Below are 21411 nucleotides of genomic sequence, written 5' to 3' on the forward strand. Positions count from 1 at the left end.
ACTGCATATATGGTCCCCATTGTTGAAAAATTAGTTCAAGCCATCCAATTGCATCCTGGCATACCAGCTCTGCAGATTATAGATTTATGAATGCATTATAAGAATCTTGAGATATTCTTTTCAAAGTGCTTATTCTATGCCTTAGCACATTCATTGTAACACTTTTCTTAGTTATATTGTCAAGTTTAGGAGCCCTTGTTTCCACATTTACTATAGGTATTGGCACTGTTACCCCATAGGTATTTCCTCTATTTGGGCCTGTACCTCTATAGTATGCCTTTCTTCTTCCACCTACCTGGGTGCATGTTCTACCTTAGCTACTACCATGAGTTGCTCCTTGAGGGATATTATTTTTGCTTCCAGACTTTGAATTTTTCTCTCCAACTCTTCTATTTTTTGTTTTTGTATATGGCTCATTTTGAGCTCTTCTTCATACAATTTTCTGCTATCAAGGCACTCATTGTATACTATAGCTAGCTTATCCTCAATTTCATTCACCTTTACCTCATTCATGAGAGAAAAGTGTTTGACCAAGCTAGAAATTTCTTTTCTAGTAGTGTTTTACAATGTCCACACAATCATATTGCCCTATGTAGTTTCCTGTATATCCATCATTCTGGGCTTTTTGGTGTCAAGGGCCACACTCTATACTACTAGGGTTTTTGTTTCTATGTTAAATCCTGACCCTCTTTTTAATCCTTCACTACTAGAAACTTAATAACTTATGGCCTTGTCTTGTCTTCTCATTTGGTCCAGAACAAAAGCCCTCTCAATATCTCAATGTGGTATTAGAATCATACCACTCCTATGTACCAACTCCTTGGCTTCTGAAGAGGTCATTGTTTCACTCTCAAGATTATATGCTAATAATTTTTCAACTAACTCCTTTCTCTTCTCTGGGTCCTTTTCGGGCATTAGACTCAATGTGAGCTAATTTTGTTTTATTTTGTAAATAAAAATTTTAAACTCTGATGATTTAATAAAATCATCATCTTCCATAAACTTTTTAGATTGAATAAGCCTGTCATCCAATCTTGATGTTGCAATCTAGAGATCAGTAGAGACTTTCCCTACTTCTATAGCCCTTTGATGTAAATAATTTTGTCTAATATCAACAAAATTTTGACTATTTCCTGGCATCACCTATAAGGCTCTGCTTACTACCCTCTCCAGGATGTGCATTGTCTTCTACCTTTTATTCCCTTTGGGCACCCAAGCTGAAGTTGATGGTTGCTCCTCTTCAAACTCAATCTCTAACTACACATTTGGCTTAGGGGATTCTCTGTTTATAGTGGCTTCCTCTCCCTCTAGCTCATGTGGCATTTGTGACATGATATAATCAAAATTATCTACCATTTTTCTCAAGTTACTAGGATATGGAACCTCTATATAAAAGCCCTTAAAGTTAGCGTTAGTCCTTTTCAAGGCCTCCTCTACTTTCCTTATCTCTTCATATTTCCTTAATAGCTCATCAACCTCCCTTGTTGCTACATTGTTGGCAATTAAGTCATCCACAGGGATTGGCTTGCTTGGAGGCAAGATATATCCCCTAATGGCCTTGACCTCATTGGTAATGTAGTTTTCAGGGTCATACATCCTATAGGGCCTAGTAGCAAATTTGTAATGGCCTAGGTATTCACTCAACTCCTTGTATGGATTCTTTCCTATCTCAAAGTCTCCTACTTTAAAGGTTCCGCAGAAAAATGTAGGCTTGTGCAAAGAAGGAGGAATCATTTCTTTATTCATCAATAAAAATTGCCAAAAGAATTCAATAATGGCCAATCTAGAGGGTAAATACTTAGGTAGAAGGTGAGGAGGCAATGGGCATGCATAGACTCTCATCAGTGTGCATTCTTTGAATAAAAAGATGCTTCCCTAGTTATGATCTAATTTGGTTTTCTCATCCAAAAATGAGGGCCTAAGCAAAGTCTTTAAAACATTTGGTGCCCTAAAGAAAGTATGGTCTAATTCCCTCATGATAACAGAACTAAATAAATTGAAAAACACAAGTGCATTTGAATAATGAAAGTTTTGAGTCCATAGTTGCACAGGTAATTGACCAAATTCATCAGAGGTTTGATCAATGAAGTCCAGGCTAATGTAACCAATATTGTGATACAGAATAAGATGCATCAGTAGTGAGTAGTGGTGGAACATGAAATTCTACATCTCTCCCTTCTTTGTACTAACAAGCTGATTGTGCATGCTATCCATGATAAAGGCTATGTAGTCATACTCCTTATGGTGGAAGGGTTCCTGTATATCACATGCCATCAAGAATAGGGAACCATAAACACAATCCTCTGCACCATCACTCCCTAGAACTTTGTGTAGCCCATATACTGTGTTCTTGAAATAATTTTTGAATCTACTTAAGGGAAAAAAATCCTCCACTTTCTTTGGAATCATCCTTTCCTTTTTCACATTGTGAGGGATGTGGGGCAACATGACATTGTTTACAAAGTAGGTCTTATTATTCCAAAATTTCCTCTATAGGTCTTGAAGATCAATAGGCACATCCATCTACCCTTCCAATGCAAAAGCTTCTATAAAAGAAGTTCTATCCAGTGTGCACAAAAAGCTCCCCTTTGAAATGTCCTAGTAACTAGATTATAGGAATTTATGAATGCTTTCAATAGGTCTACATCAACAAATACTTCTAGAAATATCAACTTGGCCATGTTTCTATTCCATGGGTTATAGACTAGCACCTTTTCTATTCTATTCTGGTAAAAATATAAAAAAAAAGTTGAAACCATCAATTCTAGGGCACTGTGCATCCGTAACCAAGAAATAAGGGTCTCTGAAGATATGATCATCATTCAATGACCTTGGAAGAAGTTTCAACCAATCGTCAACATGCTTGTTGGGCTTCCTAACCCATGATTTCTTCTCAGTCTTAGTAGTAATCTTCTTTCTTTTACCTTCTACTGTGACTTCTACCACATCATCTCCTCTGTCTTCAACCTCAACCTCTTCTTCAGGAACATCTTCAACTTCCCTATCAGCCATCTTTTCTACAGATTATACTTTTGAAATTTTTTTGCATAGTAACATAGAAATGATGGGGCTATGGATGCGTGGATAAAATTTTCAGAGTAAGACACAATTTCTTCAGAGTGGCAATACTCTGGACATTCAATCAAATATTCATGTTTCAATGATTCAATCCACCAGCTTTTTAATTAATTCTACATGCATGAGCATTTAATGCCACCTTTTTAGGCTAACAAAAAGGGATATCAACCATGAAATTTTATCTTGATTTCCTTTCCAATGTTTTATTTCACTTGGCTATGGTGATTTTGTCCTTTTCTGAATTGGTATGACACTTCAACAACTTTCTTTTCAAATTCTAGTCTTCCGTTCTTACACTGAGTCAAGATCTCTAATCTTCATAACCCCAGAGACACCCCTCACTAGCCTCTATGCTCCTTTGGTGAAGCTTTAGAAAATCCCAAGCGTAGAAGTGTTAGGGCCTTTTAAACATTGCATTGAAGATTCCTTTACACCTTTACGTGACCCTTTACACTGTAGAATCTCAAGCTTTCACAACTGAAATATTCACTCTTACATGTCAAACATTCCTCGTATGAGCATAAAAACCTTGTTGTTACCTTCTCCTTACCCTTTACACTCACACACACACGTATCAGGAAAAATCTTGATAAATATCTTTAGATTGCTTTGCTAACTTCGATACCTAGGACATTGTAACTCTTTAGACACCCATATTTCAGTCATATGCTTAAGGTTTTACTTATGGCACCGTAATGTCTCTTGTCTTTTATTTATTCCTCCTTTATGTTTGCACAAGTTTCCTTATCCTTGTAACACTAGAAAGCTTCAATAGATGGCATCCCGCTCCTATGCTTTTCCTTTCTCATATAAGAATAAAGGCTTGTATTCATTCCTTCACTTTACCTTTTATGCTTATATGCTTAAAAAAAACTCATAACCACAAAGAAAGGATGAAATATATCTTCATTCATACACTTATCTTGTAAGTGTAAAGGTTTAATGATAAAATTTCTTCTTTCACTAATCAATGATCCAGATTGCGGCATAAAAAAACAAAAAAAAAACATCATTGTTGATTTTTAGCACATGCAAAATTGAGAACCTAAGTTTTTTGTTATGCAAATTAGGCCAATCTAATGTTTGTGATTTGTCACCATTTGATTTGCTTACATAGGGCCCCTTTGATACCTCAAAAAGTCCCACATGTTATAATCTAGCTTTATGGTTGTCCGCAAGCCCAAAGAACGTATGCACGTAAACACAACTGCATCTCATCTTCACTCTTACAAGTTCACTTTACCCATAGAATCGTAAAATATTTTGTGCATTCTTACAAACCATTCCTTTATGCCATGCCAGGGTATTATGCTCTTACGCCAATCATTAGAACATAGATGTGTAGACCTCAACTCAACACCTTTCAACCCCTTCCTTCAACTACTTACTCATATTCCTATAAAGTGGTACAACCCATATTATTCAAAACCTTTTATGATCACACACTCAACACTATATCGTATGACTAGGAATACCTCCTCAAACCTCTTCTGCTTACCCATTCAACTATTCACCATAAAGCCATAAAACCACTTTCAAAGCATAAAAAGCCTTTACATTTCTTTGCTCAAAGACCAAATGTATGATCGGGGAGACTCTAAATGAACTATTTCACTATTGTGAAAGACAAAAGTGTATGGCCCTAAAACAAACTTCTTTACACTCTTATGCTACACTAAAAAATGCGACCATGGAAACATTAGGAAAAAGGTATTTCACTCTTATGTGAAACCCTACACCATAAGACCATAAAGGGAAAAAATATAAGTGCTTTACAAATCTTTTTCAAAAATTTGAAAGGAGACCTAGGATTTTTCACACTTATGGTATTTTAATGGCTATGTTGAGAGACAAACCTTGAGAAATTAATAGATTTCAACAATACATGGATTAGGGCACGACTAGGGTAACCTAAAAATTATGAAAATTATGACGAATGAAACCCTAATTTGCAAAATGCAATGACCTAACTAATTTTTCACCCAAATTTTTAGACCTTTTTCTATACTATGAAAAATTAGACCAATAGAAGGTATTGATTATGGTGAAACTTTTACTCCTATTGCAAAATTAGAAGGTGTTAGAACTCGACTAGCATATGTAGCACATAGAGGACTTAATGTATATCAAATGGATGTTAAATCTATATTCTTGAATGGAATTCTTGATGAGGAAGTCTACATTAAATAGCCAGGAGGTTTTGTAGATCCTACCAAAAGAGACATGGTTTGCAAATTACATAAGGCATTATATGGTCTCAAGAAAGCTCCTAGAGCTTAGTATGAAAGACTTCATAATTACTTGTTACAAATTGGTTTACAAAGAATAAATGATAGTAGTAGTCTATATATCAAAGAAGGACCAGACAAGAAGATTGTGTTAAGAGAAATATTTGTTGATGATACCTTATTCATAGGAAATGATGACTTGTGCAAAGCATTTTAAAAATAAATGAGTAAAGAATTTGAGATGTCTATGTTTGGAGAGATAAGATTCTTTGTTGGATTATAGATTTAGTAGAAGAAAAATGGTATCTACATTACTCAATCTAAGTATATCAAGGAGATAATAAAGAAATTTGGAATGGAAGATTCAAAACTAGTTGGAACCCCTATGTCTACTAGACATAAGCTTTCCAAAAATGATGATTCCAAAGAGGTAGATAAGACCACATACAGATCAATCATTGAAAAATTGTAGCATGTAGTGCATACAAGGCTTGTTATTGTATTAACAGTCGGTATGGTGGTAAAAGTCTTAGCAAATTAAAAAGAAAATCACATGATGACAATTAAGAGAATCATGAGATATCTGAAAGGTATTGAATAATATGGCTTATGGTAAAAACTTGGAGGCAATTTGGACTTGAAAGTATTCACTGATGGTGATTGGGTAGGAAGTCTCGATGACACAAAAAGCGCTAGTGGTGGAGCATTCTTTCTTTGTAAAAGACTAGTGTCTTGGAAAAGCAAGAAATAAAGTTGTATCTCTTAGTCCATAGAAGAGGCAGAATGTGTGGTAGTAGTAGTTGATTATTCTAACATTGTTTGGTTCAAACAATTGTTGGAAGGAATGAAGATAGAGATCAAGGATCTAGTAGTGCAATTAATATATCAAAGAATCTAGTGATGCATACCAAAACTAAGAAAATTGCCATAAAATATCACTTCTTAATAGAATTGGTGCAAGAAAAATAAGTTAGATAGGAATATGTGAACACAAAAGAACAAATTGTAGACATATTCACTAAGCCATTGCCTAAGGATGCATTTTTGTGTCTAAGAGGTAAGGTAGGGGTCATTCCCCTATCTGAAGCTCACTAAATGAAATTAGTGATGCATCAACTAGACCATGTTGAAGATCAATCATTTGGTGCAATATTGATAAGGGTATATTGTGAATGAATTAGTATTTAAGGTATATTAGCATTCACCAAACATTGTCTTTGGCATGTGTTGTCAAAGAGGGAGAAGTTTACTGTCATATTCTCATAGAATTTTTTTTTCCAAAAATATGAGAAGTTTTCTATAAGAGGGAGAAGTTTTCTATTAGAAGAAGTTGTTGTAGGTAGAAGTTTTTTGAAAAAAGGAGAAATTGAAGGTAGAAAGAGTTCACACTAACAAAGGGAGTTCTCAAGGATGTGAATCAGAATGAAACTAAGGATATGTTGCTTACTTTATTCTTGTTCCAAATATTTTTTTTGTATTATGACATGTTGTGTTTATATCAATGGCAAAGAGGGAAATTTTTGAATACAATTGATTAATTGTGTACTGTCTTTGATGTTACAAAAAATGTGATATCATTATTAGTTAGTGGGCATCAAGCTCACTTGGGCATTGAAGACAATTTTCTATGGCTACTGAGCAATCCAAAGTTTTCCTAGTTTAAAAGGCAATGTCTACCAAGTTCACTCGGACATCGAAGGAATGTCTACAGAAGATGAGTGTTAACCAAGCTCACTCGGTTAATGAAGAAAAGTTGGATGGAACCAATGTCTATCAAGCTCACTTAGTTACCAAAGGATCTGTGCAAGTATGCATTGTTAACCAAGGAAAATCATTTCAGAGTTAGTGTCTATCAGGTAGGGTCGACTAATGAAGGATTTTTCTTGTTTATGGCATATTGAGTTCAATATTTTTATCTACTGGTTCTAGTTGACTGAGAAGATGAATATCAATTATTCTAAGCTGTATATGAACCAACTTGAAAACATGAAAGATATGAGTATAAGGTCAAGTTGAGATTTAGATGTGTGTGAGTGCATGGAAGATTTTGAAGATCTAATGATGCAGTAAGGAAGAAAATTAGAAGGATAAGAAGAATATCCTTGTGAAGCTAAAAGGATACATTCAATCAAGAAGGATCAAGTACAAGCCATAATTGAGGTTTGTAATTAGTAATTTAGTTGCATCCAAATTAGGTCATCTCATTGTTATTCTATAACAATTATTGTAGTGATCTAAATCTCTTAATAAAGTCAACTTAACAACCACTTCTAAATCCTCTAACAAGGTGACAGTTCTATTGAATTGTTTAAACACCTATGACAAGGCCACTCCTAATAGGGTGATTAAGTCCTCTAACAAGGTCACACCTAATAGTGCATTTTGTAACCTTTAATAGGTTTGGCTTCTTATAGGGCTTACTTCAGAAGAGTGAAAATAGTAACTAGTTGCAATTGGTGGCTTTTCCCAAATTGGGTTTCCACATTGAAATCTTGTGCCACATTTGTTCATGCTATTTATTTTCTATTCTTGAAACTAAATTAAAGTAATGATAATCATAGATAACATCTTAATATTTTCATGTTAATTAGTGACCAAGCATTCTCAGTATTTATTGAGTTAGAACATTTCTTTGTTTGTTGAGCATCAATAAAATTCAAATTTTAAAGTTTATTTTGTATTGACATCTAAGAGATTTGGGATTTATTTTGTAGTAATTGATTCACCCCTCCCCTCTTAGTTACTCCTCTTATATTTCCAAAATTATGTTCCACCTACTCATTATATTTATCTTCAAAACGCTTCACATAATTCAAGAAATTACTTAACAAATTTCTTTTCTGCAAGTAGACCAACTGCAAATAATGAGAAGACATTTTTCATTAGTTCTATGCATCTAGATATTAGTTTTCAAATCAAGAGAGCACATGTGGTAAATCTCCAAGGTGCCATGAATCTAGCTACAAAATTAGAACATATTTTGATAGCAACAAGGAAATGGAGTAGATACATTCAAAGTGGAAGTTCCGCAAGCACTACTACTAACACTACCAACAACATGGAGGAAATTGCTTCAAAAATTGTCAAATGAGATGATTACCATGAAAAGGAAAATGAGTAAGCTATCTCCCTCATTTTAGAAACCTTATCAAGATATGTCCAAAAGAAAACATGAAGGAAAGGCCTTACAATTACCACCTTCTCAACAAAAGCTTTCAATTAAGGCAACTCCTAAGAAGCAAAGCATGTGCATATTCCACTTGAGAGAAGATCATGATGGTGTCTCTTTTCATGAAATGAATTGATACAAGTAGATGAATGTAAGTAATGAGCTAAAAGTAGAGTATCCCAAAAGTGAAGATGATTATACTCCCCCTGGCACCTTTAGAACATTTTATTTGGAGTATGAATCAAATTTAGAAATAGGAGGTGACCATTTTGCCACTCTGGATGGACTACAAATGATTGTGACCACAAGAAGCTAGAAGAACAAAGGTCTAGCAAGCTCAATCCCTATTCAGAACAATTCTCCTTCCACTTCACCAATCATGGCTAGTACCTCTACCACCTCCACCAAGGATAGAACTATCAAAAGTAGAGACAAATGATAAGCTTGGTTCCTCATTTGACATTATTCAATATTGTAAAGATGCTCATATTCAAGTTTATCCCATAGAGTATTTAAAGTCTAATCCTATTGAATTGCAAAATCTAGTCAGCTATTGTAAAGGAGAAACTAGTAATAGGGCTCATTCAAATGTCAATGTTGTTGTTAGCAATAAGCCTAGTACAAATACATTTTCCCCTCCTAATGAAAAACCATTCCTACATGTATTGTTTAATGAAGAAGCCTCAATCCTAGTTGCTTCCCCTAGCTAGAAATGTAACAACTTTTATGTGTCATTATATGTCAACGGTCATAAAATGATTAATTAAATAATTGACTTGGGTGCATTAGATAATGTCAATTATTTTAATATTGCTCATTCCTTAGGCTTAACCTTAATCAAAACCTTTGGGAATTGTTATTATATGGATGCAAAATAGGTTCCCCTAATAGGTTAGTAAAAGATTCCCAAGTAGCCTTAGTTGTATGCCAAGCCAAAAGAATAAAATTGACTACCCTTGTGGTTGATATCCTTGCTAGTTGTAGTATTCTACTAAGTAGAAGCTTTTATAGAGATATGGGAGGTGAAATCAAACAAGATTGGTCTCATGCTATTATTCATGTTGATAACAAAAAGATTAAGTGTGAACCTAAAGAAAAGGCTAAATTTCCTATAATGAAATATGATGATCCTGAAGCTCAAATCTTATATCAAGAAATGGAGTGTGGGAACTATATGATGTTTGATAATTTCAGTAATCTTGAAGGGGAATTAGATCCTCCTAATGATAGGAATTTAGATCTTAGAATTTGATGGTAGTTGTGCAATTGTTGGATGAGGAGTAGGTGTGGTGCACATTTCCCCTGAGGGAGATGTTGACATAATTAGCATACAAGATATAGATCAAAAACACAAACAACATAGTTGAATATGAACCATTACTTTTTGGCATTACTGTTACAAAGAAAAGAGGAGTAAAAATTATAAAAGCCCAACATGATGCAAAACTCATAATGAAACAAGTTCAAAGTCAATATACTATGAAAACCCAAAGACTTCACAATTATAAGAACATAGTCTTGAATGAGATAGAAGATCTTGATGCCTTCTCTATACAAGTTGTTCCAAGGAAGAAAAATATAAGGATTGATATTTTAGCTACCTCTTCATCCCTTCTATTACTTGATCTAGAATCCAAAGACAAAGAATACAAGATTGAAGTCCTCTTTATACCTAATGTACCTAATAATGTTGAATCATGCCAAGTCTTTAATAATGATAAGAAGATCTAGTGCTTTCTAGAAGGAACCAAACCTTTCATTGACTACTACTTTGAAGGATGTGAAAGCCCCTTCCAAGAGTTCTCTCCTGGTAACAAGAAACATTTGGAGCTGGGTGTAGAACAATTAAAAGGTAAAAAAATTCCTAGACACCTAATCCCTTTATAAAAATTGTTTAATAGATATGATGCATATATCAGAAGAGAAAGAGGTAGGAAAGGTGAAACCTTAGATGATAATGAGGGAATGAACGTAGGTACTAATTTTAAGCCTAAAAATATTAATATTGGTAATAGTTGTTCAATTAGGAAAATAACTAGAGATAAAGCCCTACTTTTTAAATATTAGGATTTTTTTGCATGGGGTTATGAAGATTTAGAAATTTTGAGGAATGGTGAGTTTAAGCACAAGATTCCCCTTAAATGTAATATAGTTCCTTTTAGGAAAAAGAAATGCAACTACAACCCAATGATCTTAGATGTCATCTTTAGATAAATTTATAAAATGTTAGAAGCTAGGATCATTTATCCTATACACCACTCAAAATGGATAGCTAGTGCTATCCATGTCAACAAGAAGAGTGGGAAGATTAGAATATGTGTGGATTTTAGAAATCTAAATCAAGCATCTCTCAAAGACAACTATGCTCTCCCCAACATGGATCACTTACTGTAGATAGTGGTAGGATGTGAAATGATATCTATGTTGGATGGTTTATTAGGCTTCAACCAGATTGAAGTAGATCTAGATGATTAGTTTAAAACAACATTCACCAATCTTGGGGAACTTTCACTTACAAAAGAATTCCCTTTGGACTAATTAATGATAGAGTCACCTTTTAAAGAGCCATGAATCCATCCTTTGTGGATTTAAAGGAAAAAATCATTATTGTCTACCTCAATGGCTTGACAGTTTTCTCTAAAAAATGAGAAGTGTTGGATACAATTAAGTAATTGTGTATTGTCTTTGATGTTACACAAATGTCATATTAGTTATCAGACAGAGTCTACCGAGTTCTATCAACCAGGAAAATAGTTTAGAGAGTCTACCGAGCTCAGTTGGTCAGTAAAAGCCTTTTGCAGTGTATACTGAGCATTCCGGTATGTCACACGGTGAGTTAGTGTTAACCGAGTTCACTCAGTAAGCTAAGGAAAGTTTAGTTCTTACCGAGATCACTTGGGTATCAAAGGATTTTGTAACGAACGGTTAGTGTTAACCGAGTTCGCACGGTAAGCTAAGGAAAGCTGAGTTTTCACCGAGCTCACTCGGTAGAAGACAGCTTTTACCGAGTCCAGTCAGTTTCCAAAGGAAGTGGCAGGATTACCGAATTTTCCGGTAATTGTAGTTCTTACCGAGTTTTGCCGGTTAACACAGGAAGGAAGTTTTTGTTCTGTATTGACCGAGCAGCGTCGGCCAGTGAAGAATTTTTTTTTAGTTCAAGCCGACTTTAGAATATGTTTAGTCAAGTTGGTTGGGCAAGCCGACTTTGGAATTGTTTTAACAAGTTGGTTGGGCCGACCTGGTATTATGAATAATATATAAAGAGGTGCTCAAGATAAAAAAAAAGAAGAGGAGAGAATGTATGTACGGAAAGTGCAAGGAAGTGCAAGGAAGAGACTTGCGTGTGCCTAAGCAGAATTGAGCAGAGGGAAATCTTGGAGCTACAGAGATATATTTGATCAATAAGGATCTCATGGAGCTAAACTGAGATCTGTATTCAGCAAGATAAGTTGCATGTATTTTCAGATCATTCATTGTTGCTTTCTAACCATTGTAACAGTGATTCCAAAATCTCCTAACAGAGTTGGTTTAACAGCCATTTCATAAATCCTTTAACAAGGTGGCAATTCAGTTGAATTGTTCAAAAGACCTCTTACAAGGCCACTCCTAACAGGGTGATTAAATCCTTTAACAGGGTCACACCTAACAGTGTGTTTTGTAACCTTTAACAGGGTTGGCTCCTAACAGGGCTCACTTTAGAAGAGTGAAAATTGGTGACTAGTTGCTGGTGATTTTTCCCATATTGAGTTTCCACGTAAATCTGGTGTCTACTGTGTTAATGATTACTTTCTTTTGCATAGTCGCTTATTTCAGTAAATGCTTCATAAATTAACTAAACACCTATCAAGTTTTAAGCAGTGATTTTTGTAGTAGCAGCAACTAAGTTTAAGGCATCTTTGGGACTTTTGAAAATGTTTTTGTGGTAACTGATTCACCCCTCCCCTCTCAGTTACACCATCTTCATTTTCCAACAATTGGTATCAGAGCTTTTGGTGCTTGCAGGAGAAGATTTCAAAGATCTAAGCCAAAGATCAAGATGTCTTATAAGAGTGAAATCCCAAGGCTTAACCGAAACAACTTCTCAGCATGGCAGGGATTAATGAGACTTCATCTAGCTTCCATTGGTGACACTGGTCTGAAATATCTTGATGAGAAATATGTAGAACCATCAGGTACATTATCAGTCAATGACATTGCTATAAAGAAGACTCATAACATTATGATGATTGATATTGCATCTGCCTTGAGTTATGAAGAGTTTGATGATGTCAAGGACTGCACTACTGCCTATGAAATGTGGGAAATACTGAAAGAGATCTATGGTGGAGATGACAATGTCAGAAGAGCCAAAGCTGAAAGTCTGAGAGGACAGTTCGATCAGATGAAAATGAAAGAAGATGAAAATATTGCCAAATATGTTGAAAGAATTAAAGCATGTGTCAGTGCTATCAAAGCTTCTGGAAAAAGTATTAGTGAAGAGACAGTCATAAGTAAAGTTCTTATAACTCTACTTCCAGTTTATGCCATCAGGGTATCAGCCATTCAAGAAAGAAGGTGTGAGGCCAATCACAAGATAAACCTAGAGGCCATAGTTGGAAGATTGACAGCATTTGAATTAGATAATTTTGATAATTATGTTCCAGCTGCAAAGAACATTGAGTCTGCATTTGAAGCCAAGCTTTCACTCAAGGACAAAGGCAAAAAGAAGAAGGAATCTTAGTCAGAAAGTGAAGATCAATCAGATCAGAGCTCTGATAGTGACCTTGAAGTAATTGAAGCCCTACTTGCAAAGAAATATTCAAGAGGAAGAGGTAAATACAGAGGTAAAGTACCCCTAATCTACTTTTCATGTGAAGAAGTCGGTCATATTGCTGCAAGGTGTCCAAACAAGAAAGATAAAGATGAAAAGAAAGATAATAAATGGAATAGTAAGAAAGATTTCAAATCATTTAAGGATAAAAGTAAGAAATCATGTTTTATGGCTAAAGATTCTAATGATTCTAATGATGAAGAAGAGGATGAGATTGTTTACATTGCTATAAAAGATGAATCTGACAATGAAGAAATGGCACTCATCTCTCACATAAGTAAGAATGATACATGGATCATTGATAGTGGCTGCTCACATCATATGACTGGAGATAAAACAAAGTTTGATCAATTTGAAGATTATGATGGTGGTAGTGTAAGATTTGGAAACAATGAACCTTGTTGCATCAAAGGAAAAGGAAGAATCACTCTAACCCAGGAACTTGTATGTGATAATGCTTATTGGGTAGAAGGACTAAAGAACAATTTATTGAGTGTGGCATAGTTACTCAACAATGGACTCAAAGTAGAATTCTTCCAAGGCAAAGCAAGACTGCTGAACGGTAAAGGAAAGCTGATTGGATCTGGTATTCAAACTAAAGGTAACTTGTTCTATCTTGAACTTGATGAACATTCATGTTTTATTGTTCAAATAGAAGAGAGTTGGTTATGGCATAAAAGATTATGTCATGTGAATTTTGACAATCTGGTAAAGATAAGCAAATTCAAGAAAGTGAGAGGCATTCCTGATTTAAAGAAATCAGAGGTCGGTTTATGCAAGAATTGTCAAATTGGAAAGATGGGTAAGTCTAGTTTCAAAAGCAAAAATTATCAGTCTGAAGACTTATTAGAAATTGTGCATACTGACTTATGTGGACCTATTGAAACTGAAAGCTATACTGGTAAAAAATATTTCATTCTTTTTGTTGATGATTATTCAAGAATGATGACCATCATGTACCTAAGGAACAAATCAGAAGCATTTGAAAAGTTCAAATGGTATTTGGCAAGAGTAGAAAAAGAAACAGGGAAAAGATTGAAATGCCTAAGGTCAGACAGAGGTGGTGAATTTATTTCACATGAATTTAATAACTTTTGTATTGAAAGAGGAATCAAAAGACAGGTTTTAGCACCAGGTACACCTGAACAAAATGCCATAGCTGAAAGAAGGAACAGATCCATAATGGATTGTGCAAGAACCTTGATGATAGAAAAGAATGTTGCTATCAAATACTGGAAGGAGGCTATCAGTACAACAGTTCATACCTTAAACCGAGTACAGTTAAAAAAGGACTCATTCAAAACTCCCTACAAAATATGGTATGGCTATAAACCCAATGTAAGTTATCTAAAAGTATTTGGAAGCAAATGTTATATCTTGAAAGAATCTAGAAAAGGAAAATTTGATGTAAAAGGTGATGAAGGTATATTTCTTGGATACTCATGTAAGAGTAAAGCATATAGATGCTTGAACTTATCTACTCACAAAGTCATAGAAAGTATACATGTGAAAGTTGATGAATTTGCAGAAAAGACTGAAGAAAAAAGCAGAAAAGAACCAGAAGATTACAAAAGATTCATCTTCAGTGATTCGGATATTATATCAACTGCATCTGCGAATTAGAAATCTTTTTCTACCGAGTCATCACTAACCGAGTTGCAGGAAACATCTACCGAGCCAACATCTACCGAGCCAACGTCTACCGAGTTAAAAAATATCGAGTTAGAGATTACTGAGCCTGAGGTAACCGAGCAGGTACATACCGTGCCAGTTGATACCGAGCCAGACCAAACCGAGCAAAGAGGAGAAATGCAAGAAGATAACGACAAAAATCATCCAAAAGAAAAAGAACCTGTTCTAGCCAAATATGTCAGGAGACATCATTCAGCAGATCAGATCATTGAAAATAAATCTAATGGAACCATCACAAGAAGTAAGTTGAAGGGTACTTGTTTACTTGCTGATTTTGAACCTAGAACTGTCAAAGATGCATTAGAAAATGATAATTGGATTGAAGCAATGAATGAAGAAATAGAGCAGATAGAGAAAAAAAAAACATGGACTCTTATACCCAGGCCTAAAGACAAAAATGTAATCGGTACAAAGTGGGTTTTCAGAAATAAGTTGGATGAAAATGGTAAAGTATCAAGAAACAAAGCTAGATTAGTGTGCAAAGGATATTCTCAAGAAGAAGGCATAGATTATGGAGAAACTTTCACTCCCGTTGCTAGATTGGAAGGTGTTATAACCTTATTAGCATATGCTGCCTACAAAGGATTTAAAGTTTATCAGATGGATGTCAAGTCAGCATTTCTAAATGGTATACTAGATGAAGAGGTCTACATTGAACAACCTGAAGGTTTTATTGATCCAGATAAAAAGAACATGGTTTGCAAATTGCACAAGGCATTGTATAGTCTGAAACAAGCCCCTAGAGCATGGTATGAAAGATTGCATAGCTATCTTATTCAAATTGGATTTTAAAGAAATAATGATAACAGTAGTTTGTATATCAAGGAAGGACCAGAAAATAAGATTGTCCTGGCAGAAATATTTGTAGATGATACTATTTTTACAGGGAATGATGATCTTTGCAAAGAATTTTCAGAACAAATGAGCAAGGAATTTGAAATGTCAATGTTCAGTGAAATCAAATTCTTTATGGGACTTCAAATTCAACAGAACAAGAATGGCATCTACATCACTCAAGCAAAATATATCAAAGAGATATTGAAAAAGTTTGGTATGGAAGACTGTAAACCAGTTGGAACTCCCATGTGTACTGGACTAAAACTTACCAAAGAAGATGATTCAAAGGAAATAGATCAGACATTGTACAGATCTATAATTGGAAAGTTGCAATATGTAGTTCATACTAGGCCAGATATTGCTCTTGCAGTTGGAATTGTGGCAAGATTTTCAGCCAAACCAAGAGAAAATCACATGATGGCAATCAAGAGAATAATGAGATATCTGAAAGGAACTGAAGATTATGGATTATGGTATAAACTCGGAGGAAACCTAGACTTAAAAGTGTTTACTGATGCTGATTGGGTAGGAAACCTTGACGACAGAAAAAGCACAAGTGGAGGTGCATTCTTTCTTGGAAAGAGGTTGGTTTCTTGGATAAGCAAAAAGAAAAACTATACAGCTCAATCAACAGCAGAGGCAGAGTATGTTGCTGCAGCAGTAAACTGTTCTAATATTGTTTGGTTGAAGCAATTGCTACAAGGCATGAAGATGGAAATCAAGGAACCAGTCGTCATGTTTTGTGATAACACAAGTGCAATCAATATATCTAAAAATCCAGTAATGCATTCTAAGACTAAGCACATTGCAATCAAGTATCACTTTGTCAGAGAATTGGTGCAGGACAAGGAAATCAGATTGGAATATGTACATACAAAGGAACAGATTGCTAACATATTCACAAAGCCTTTACCTAAGGATGCATTTTTGTATCTCAGAGGTAAGTTAGGGGTTATTCCCCTATCTGAAGTCCATTAAAATAAGTTTTTAGTGATGCATCAGCTCTTACAAAATTGAACAATCATCAGTTGATGCAGCAAATCAAGGAAATATTGCATATGAATCAGTACAAAAGGTACAATGAAATTCATTTGAATTTAGATGGTCTTTGGCATGTGTTGTCAAAGAGGGAGAGTTTTACTGTCATATCTTTTCCGAAATCCAAAATTTGATTAAGTAATTTCTTCACAGAGGGAGATTACTATAAGAGGGAGAGTTCTCTATCTTAGAGGGAGAATTGTTAATTGTGTTGTGTTACAGTAGACTTGTTGCAGTAGACTTGCTTTCAAATTTTATTTCTGCTATGACATGTTGTGTTGCCATCAATGCCAAAGAGGGAGATTGTTGGATACAATTAAGTAATTGTGTATTGTCTTTGATGTTACACAAATGTCATATCAGTTATCAGACAAAGTCTACCAAGTTCTATCAACCAGGAAAATAGTTTACAGAGTCTACCGAGCTCAGTTGGTCAGTAAAAGCCTTTTGCAGTGTATACTGAGCATTCCAATATGTCACACGGTGAGTTAGTGTTAACCAAGTTCACTTGGTAAGCTAAGGAAAGTTTAGTTCTTACCGAGATCACTCGGGTATCAAAGGATTTTGTAACGAATGGTTAGTGTTAACCGAGTTCACACGGTAAGCTAAGGAAAGTTGAGTTTTCACCGAGCTCACTCGGTAGAAGACAGCTTTTACCGAGTCCAGTCGGTTTCCAAAGGAAGTGGCAGGATTACCGAATTTCCTAGTAATTGTAGTTCTTACCGAGTTCTGCCGGTTAACACAGGAAGGAAGTTTTTGTTCTGTATTGACCGAGCAGCGTCGGCCAGTGAAGAATTTTTTTTTAGTTCAAGCCGACTTTAGAATATGTTTAGTCAAGTTGGTTGGGCAAGCCGACTTTGGAATTTTTTTAACAAGTTGGTTGGGCTATTATGAATAATATATAAAGAGGTGCTCAAGATAAAAAAGAAGAAGAGGAGAGAATGTATGTACGAAAAGTGCAAGGAAGTGCAAGGAAAAGACTTGCGTGTGCCTAAGCAGAATTGAGCAGAGGGAAATCTTGGAGCTGCAGAGATATATTTGATCAATAAGGATCTCGTGGAGCTAAACTGAGATCTGTATTCAGCAAGATAAGTTGCATGTATTTTCAGATCATTCATTGTTGCTTTCTAACCATTGTAACAGTGATTCCAAAATCTCCTAACAGAGTTGGTTTAACAACCATTTCATAAATCCTTTAACAGGGTGGCAATTCAGTTGAATTGTTCAAAAGACCTCTTACAAGGCCACTCCTAACAGGGTGATTAAATCCTCTAACAGGGTCACACCTAACAGTGTGTTTTGTAACCTTTAACAGGGTTGGCTCCTAACAGGGCTCACTTCAGAAGAGTGAAAATTGGTGACTAGTTGCTGGTGGTTTTTCCCATATTGGGTTTCCACGTAAATTTGGTGTCTACTATGTTAATGATTACTTTCTTTTGCATAGTCGCTTATTTCAGTAAATGCTTCATAAATTAACTAAACACCTATCAAGTTTTAAGCAGTGATTTTTGTAGCAGCAGCAACTAAGTTTAAGGCATCTTTGGGACTTTTGAAAATGTTTTTGTGGTAACTGATTCACCCCTCCCCTCTCAGTTACACCATCTTCATTTTTCAATAGAGAAGATCATTTGAGAAATTTGAAGAAGGTGTTGGAAAGATGTAGGGAACATGAAATCTCCCTCAATCCTAAAAAATCAATCTTTTGTATGATAAAGGGCAAGTTGCTAGGTCACATAGTGCTTTAGGAAGGCATTAGAATTAACCCTAACTGCATCAAAGCTATACAATAGATCGACCTACTAGCAAGAAAAAATGGAGTTAAATCATTCTTTAGTCAGGTAAATTTCTTAAGGCATATTGTTCTTGACTTTTTGAAATTACAAAATCCATAATAGACATGATGAAAGGCAGTCACATTTTTAAGTGGAGTGACTCTAGAATAAAGCCCTTTGATGATATTGAAAATACCATAGCCCATGCACCTAACTTAGTTCATCCAGATTATTCCAAATAGTTTATTTTATATTGTTATGCATCAGCCCATACATTGCCTGCCATACTCATGCAAGAAAAAAAGGAAGGCATCCAAGCACCTATTTCTTTTATAAGCATCCCTCTCAATCATTTATGTTCTTGATTTAATAGAAAAAATTATCTTAACTTAGTAAGAAATAGGATGCAATTCAAGAGGATCCTGGATAACCAATGTCCAAGAGTATGACATTGAGCTAAAACCTACAAAGTTGATCCATGGAAATGGTTTTTGGAAAGAAATTGCAAAAAATAAGGAGGAAAGTGAAGAGGAACTAATCTCAAGAGACTTAACGGTAAGCCTCCAAGACCCTTGGTTTTCAAATATTTCTTATTTCCTTATGGAAAATGCCCCAATGGACTGACCTATAAGAGGAGAAGAGATCTTAGGACCATGTCTATTTTGTGTGTCATTTATGATTATCAATTGTACATTTGAGCAAATGATGACACATTCCTAAGATGTGTACATAAGCCTCAACATGAGAGATTTCTCAAATCATTCCATGATGAAGCTTATGGTGGGAATTACTCTTCTATAATCACAACATATAATATTTTGAGGCAATCTTATTACTAGCCAGGTATGTTTAGGGATGCCTACACATTGGTAGCCTAATGTGAAAGATGCAAATTGTTTCCTAGTAAACCTTAGTTGATTATCTTGCCATTAAGGCTAGTAGTAATAGAAGGCCCCTTTCAATAGTGGAGAATTGATTTTATTGGCCCAAGGAACCCCTCCTTCTCTTTTGGATGTTCATATATCATTAATGCTATAGACTACTTTACTAAGTGGGTGAAAGCCTAGTAAAGGAACCAACTCCCAAGTTTTTTGTGAGTTTATGGAGGAAAATAACCTTGTAAGATTTTGTGTCCCACTAAAGTTAGTTATGAAAAATGCTACATATGTTTCTTTAGTAGAAATTTTTGAATTGTTCTATGAAAAAAACATCCATCTGAGTCATTCTTTAGACTATTTTCCTCAAGGAAATGGTCAAGCATAATCAAGAAACAAAAATTTAGTCAACATCATGAGAAATGTTGTCTCTAACAACCAAAATAATTGGCACAATAAGATACATGAAGCTGTTTGAAAAGATAGGGTAACACTTAAGAGGGCTATTGGTATCTCCCCATTCGATCTAGTATATCGAGTTGAGGCTAATCTCCCCCTTCCCATGGAGTTATGAATTTGCAAGTTGCAGTAGAAAATTGAAAACCATGTATTGCAAAGTGGTTTAGAAAAGAGAATAATGTACCTAAGCAAGCTCAATGAGGAGCATTAAAAGTTGGTTGACCACATCATAGAGAATCAAAAGCACATGAAGAGATTCTTTTGAAAAAGGGAAAGGCCAAAAAAATTCATAAAATATGTTCTAGTATTGCTCTGGGATAAGAGATATGAACCCAAAGGTATGCACCATAAGTTTGATTCTCTTTAGAAAGGTCCTTTCAAAATTGTGCAAGTGAATCATAATAATTCTTTTATACTTACATATCCCATTGGCTAGGTTTTGACATTTTCCTACAATTGCCAGGACCTAAAATTCTAGCAATTCCACAATTGAAATAAGGTAACCCCTATAGCTAGAGTTAGTCTAGGTAGCTTTCCTTCTAAGTCCCCAGTTAGAGCCATATGTTGTCATTCTTTTACTCTATCAATTTTTTAAGCTTCTCATCTCAAAAAGATGATATTCTATCCCTTTCAGTTACTAAAGAAATGGTGCAGAGGCACCTAAATTTCAGGAAGACAAAGATATAAAAGCTAGAGAAGCCATTTGTAATAAGTTGTCAAAGGAGGTCTTAATATGATAAATAATGTAAAAATATTTATTTAATTGGTGAATGGATCTATTTAAATCCATCTAAAGTCATTTGAGTCATAATGTTGGTCTAGGTTGGGTTTGTATGAAAGTTGAAATGTAAAAATGTATAAAATGCATAAAACGTTGTCAAGAATGCAAAAGGGTCAAAAGAATGTGAAGGGTTAGTTTAAAGGGTGGTTTGGAAGTTATAACCAAATAAAAAATCTATAAAAATGGATGTAAGGTCGAACCAAATCATTAAGGAAAGGAATAGATACATTTTAAAACAAATTTGGTAATATTCTGAGTTGTTATTTTGATTGGTTTTCAGTTTTAGTGTTGGTTCTAGGTTTTGTACGGACATGTACAGCCTGGAAACCATGTAAACTTTGTATATTTGGATAGAGCAGTGAATAAAATTTATTTTTGCTTTGGTTTGAATTTATTTTATGAAGAAATGAATAAGTTATGGGCATTTTGGTGATAATGGGTATTTGCAGATTTAAGATTTCCTGAATCCAGTCATGTTGCAGCATGTGTTACGGATAAATTTTGGAGACTAAGGACCTCTAATAATATTAATTTCAAAGATATGTGAACTAAATTTCACTTCCAACTGGTTTGGATCATTTTAATTTAAAATTGTGAAAGTTATGAGCATTTTAGTGGAAACTGGTTTTTAAAGATATCCATTCAAGATGAAGGCAGGGATTTGTGCTTGAA

Source organism: Cupressus sempervirens, chromosome 4, assembly GCF_028749045.1.
Source record: "Cupressus sempervirens isolate cs-2001-9-10 chromosome 4, ASM2874904v1, whole genome shotgun sequence".
In the NCBI taxonomy this organism is placed as follows: domain Eukaryota; kingdom Viridiplantae; phylum Streptophyta; class Pinopsida; order Cupressales; family Cupressaceae; genus Cupressus; species Cupressus sempervirens.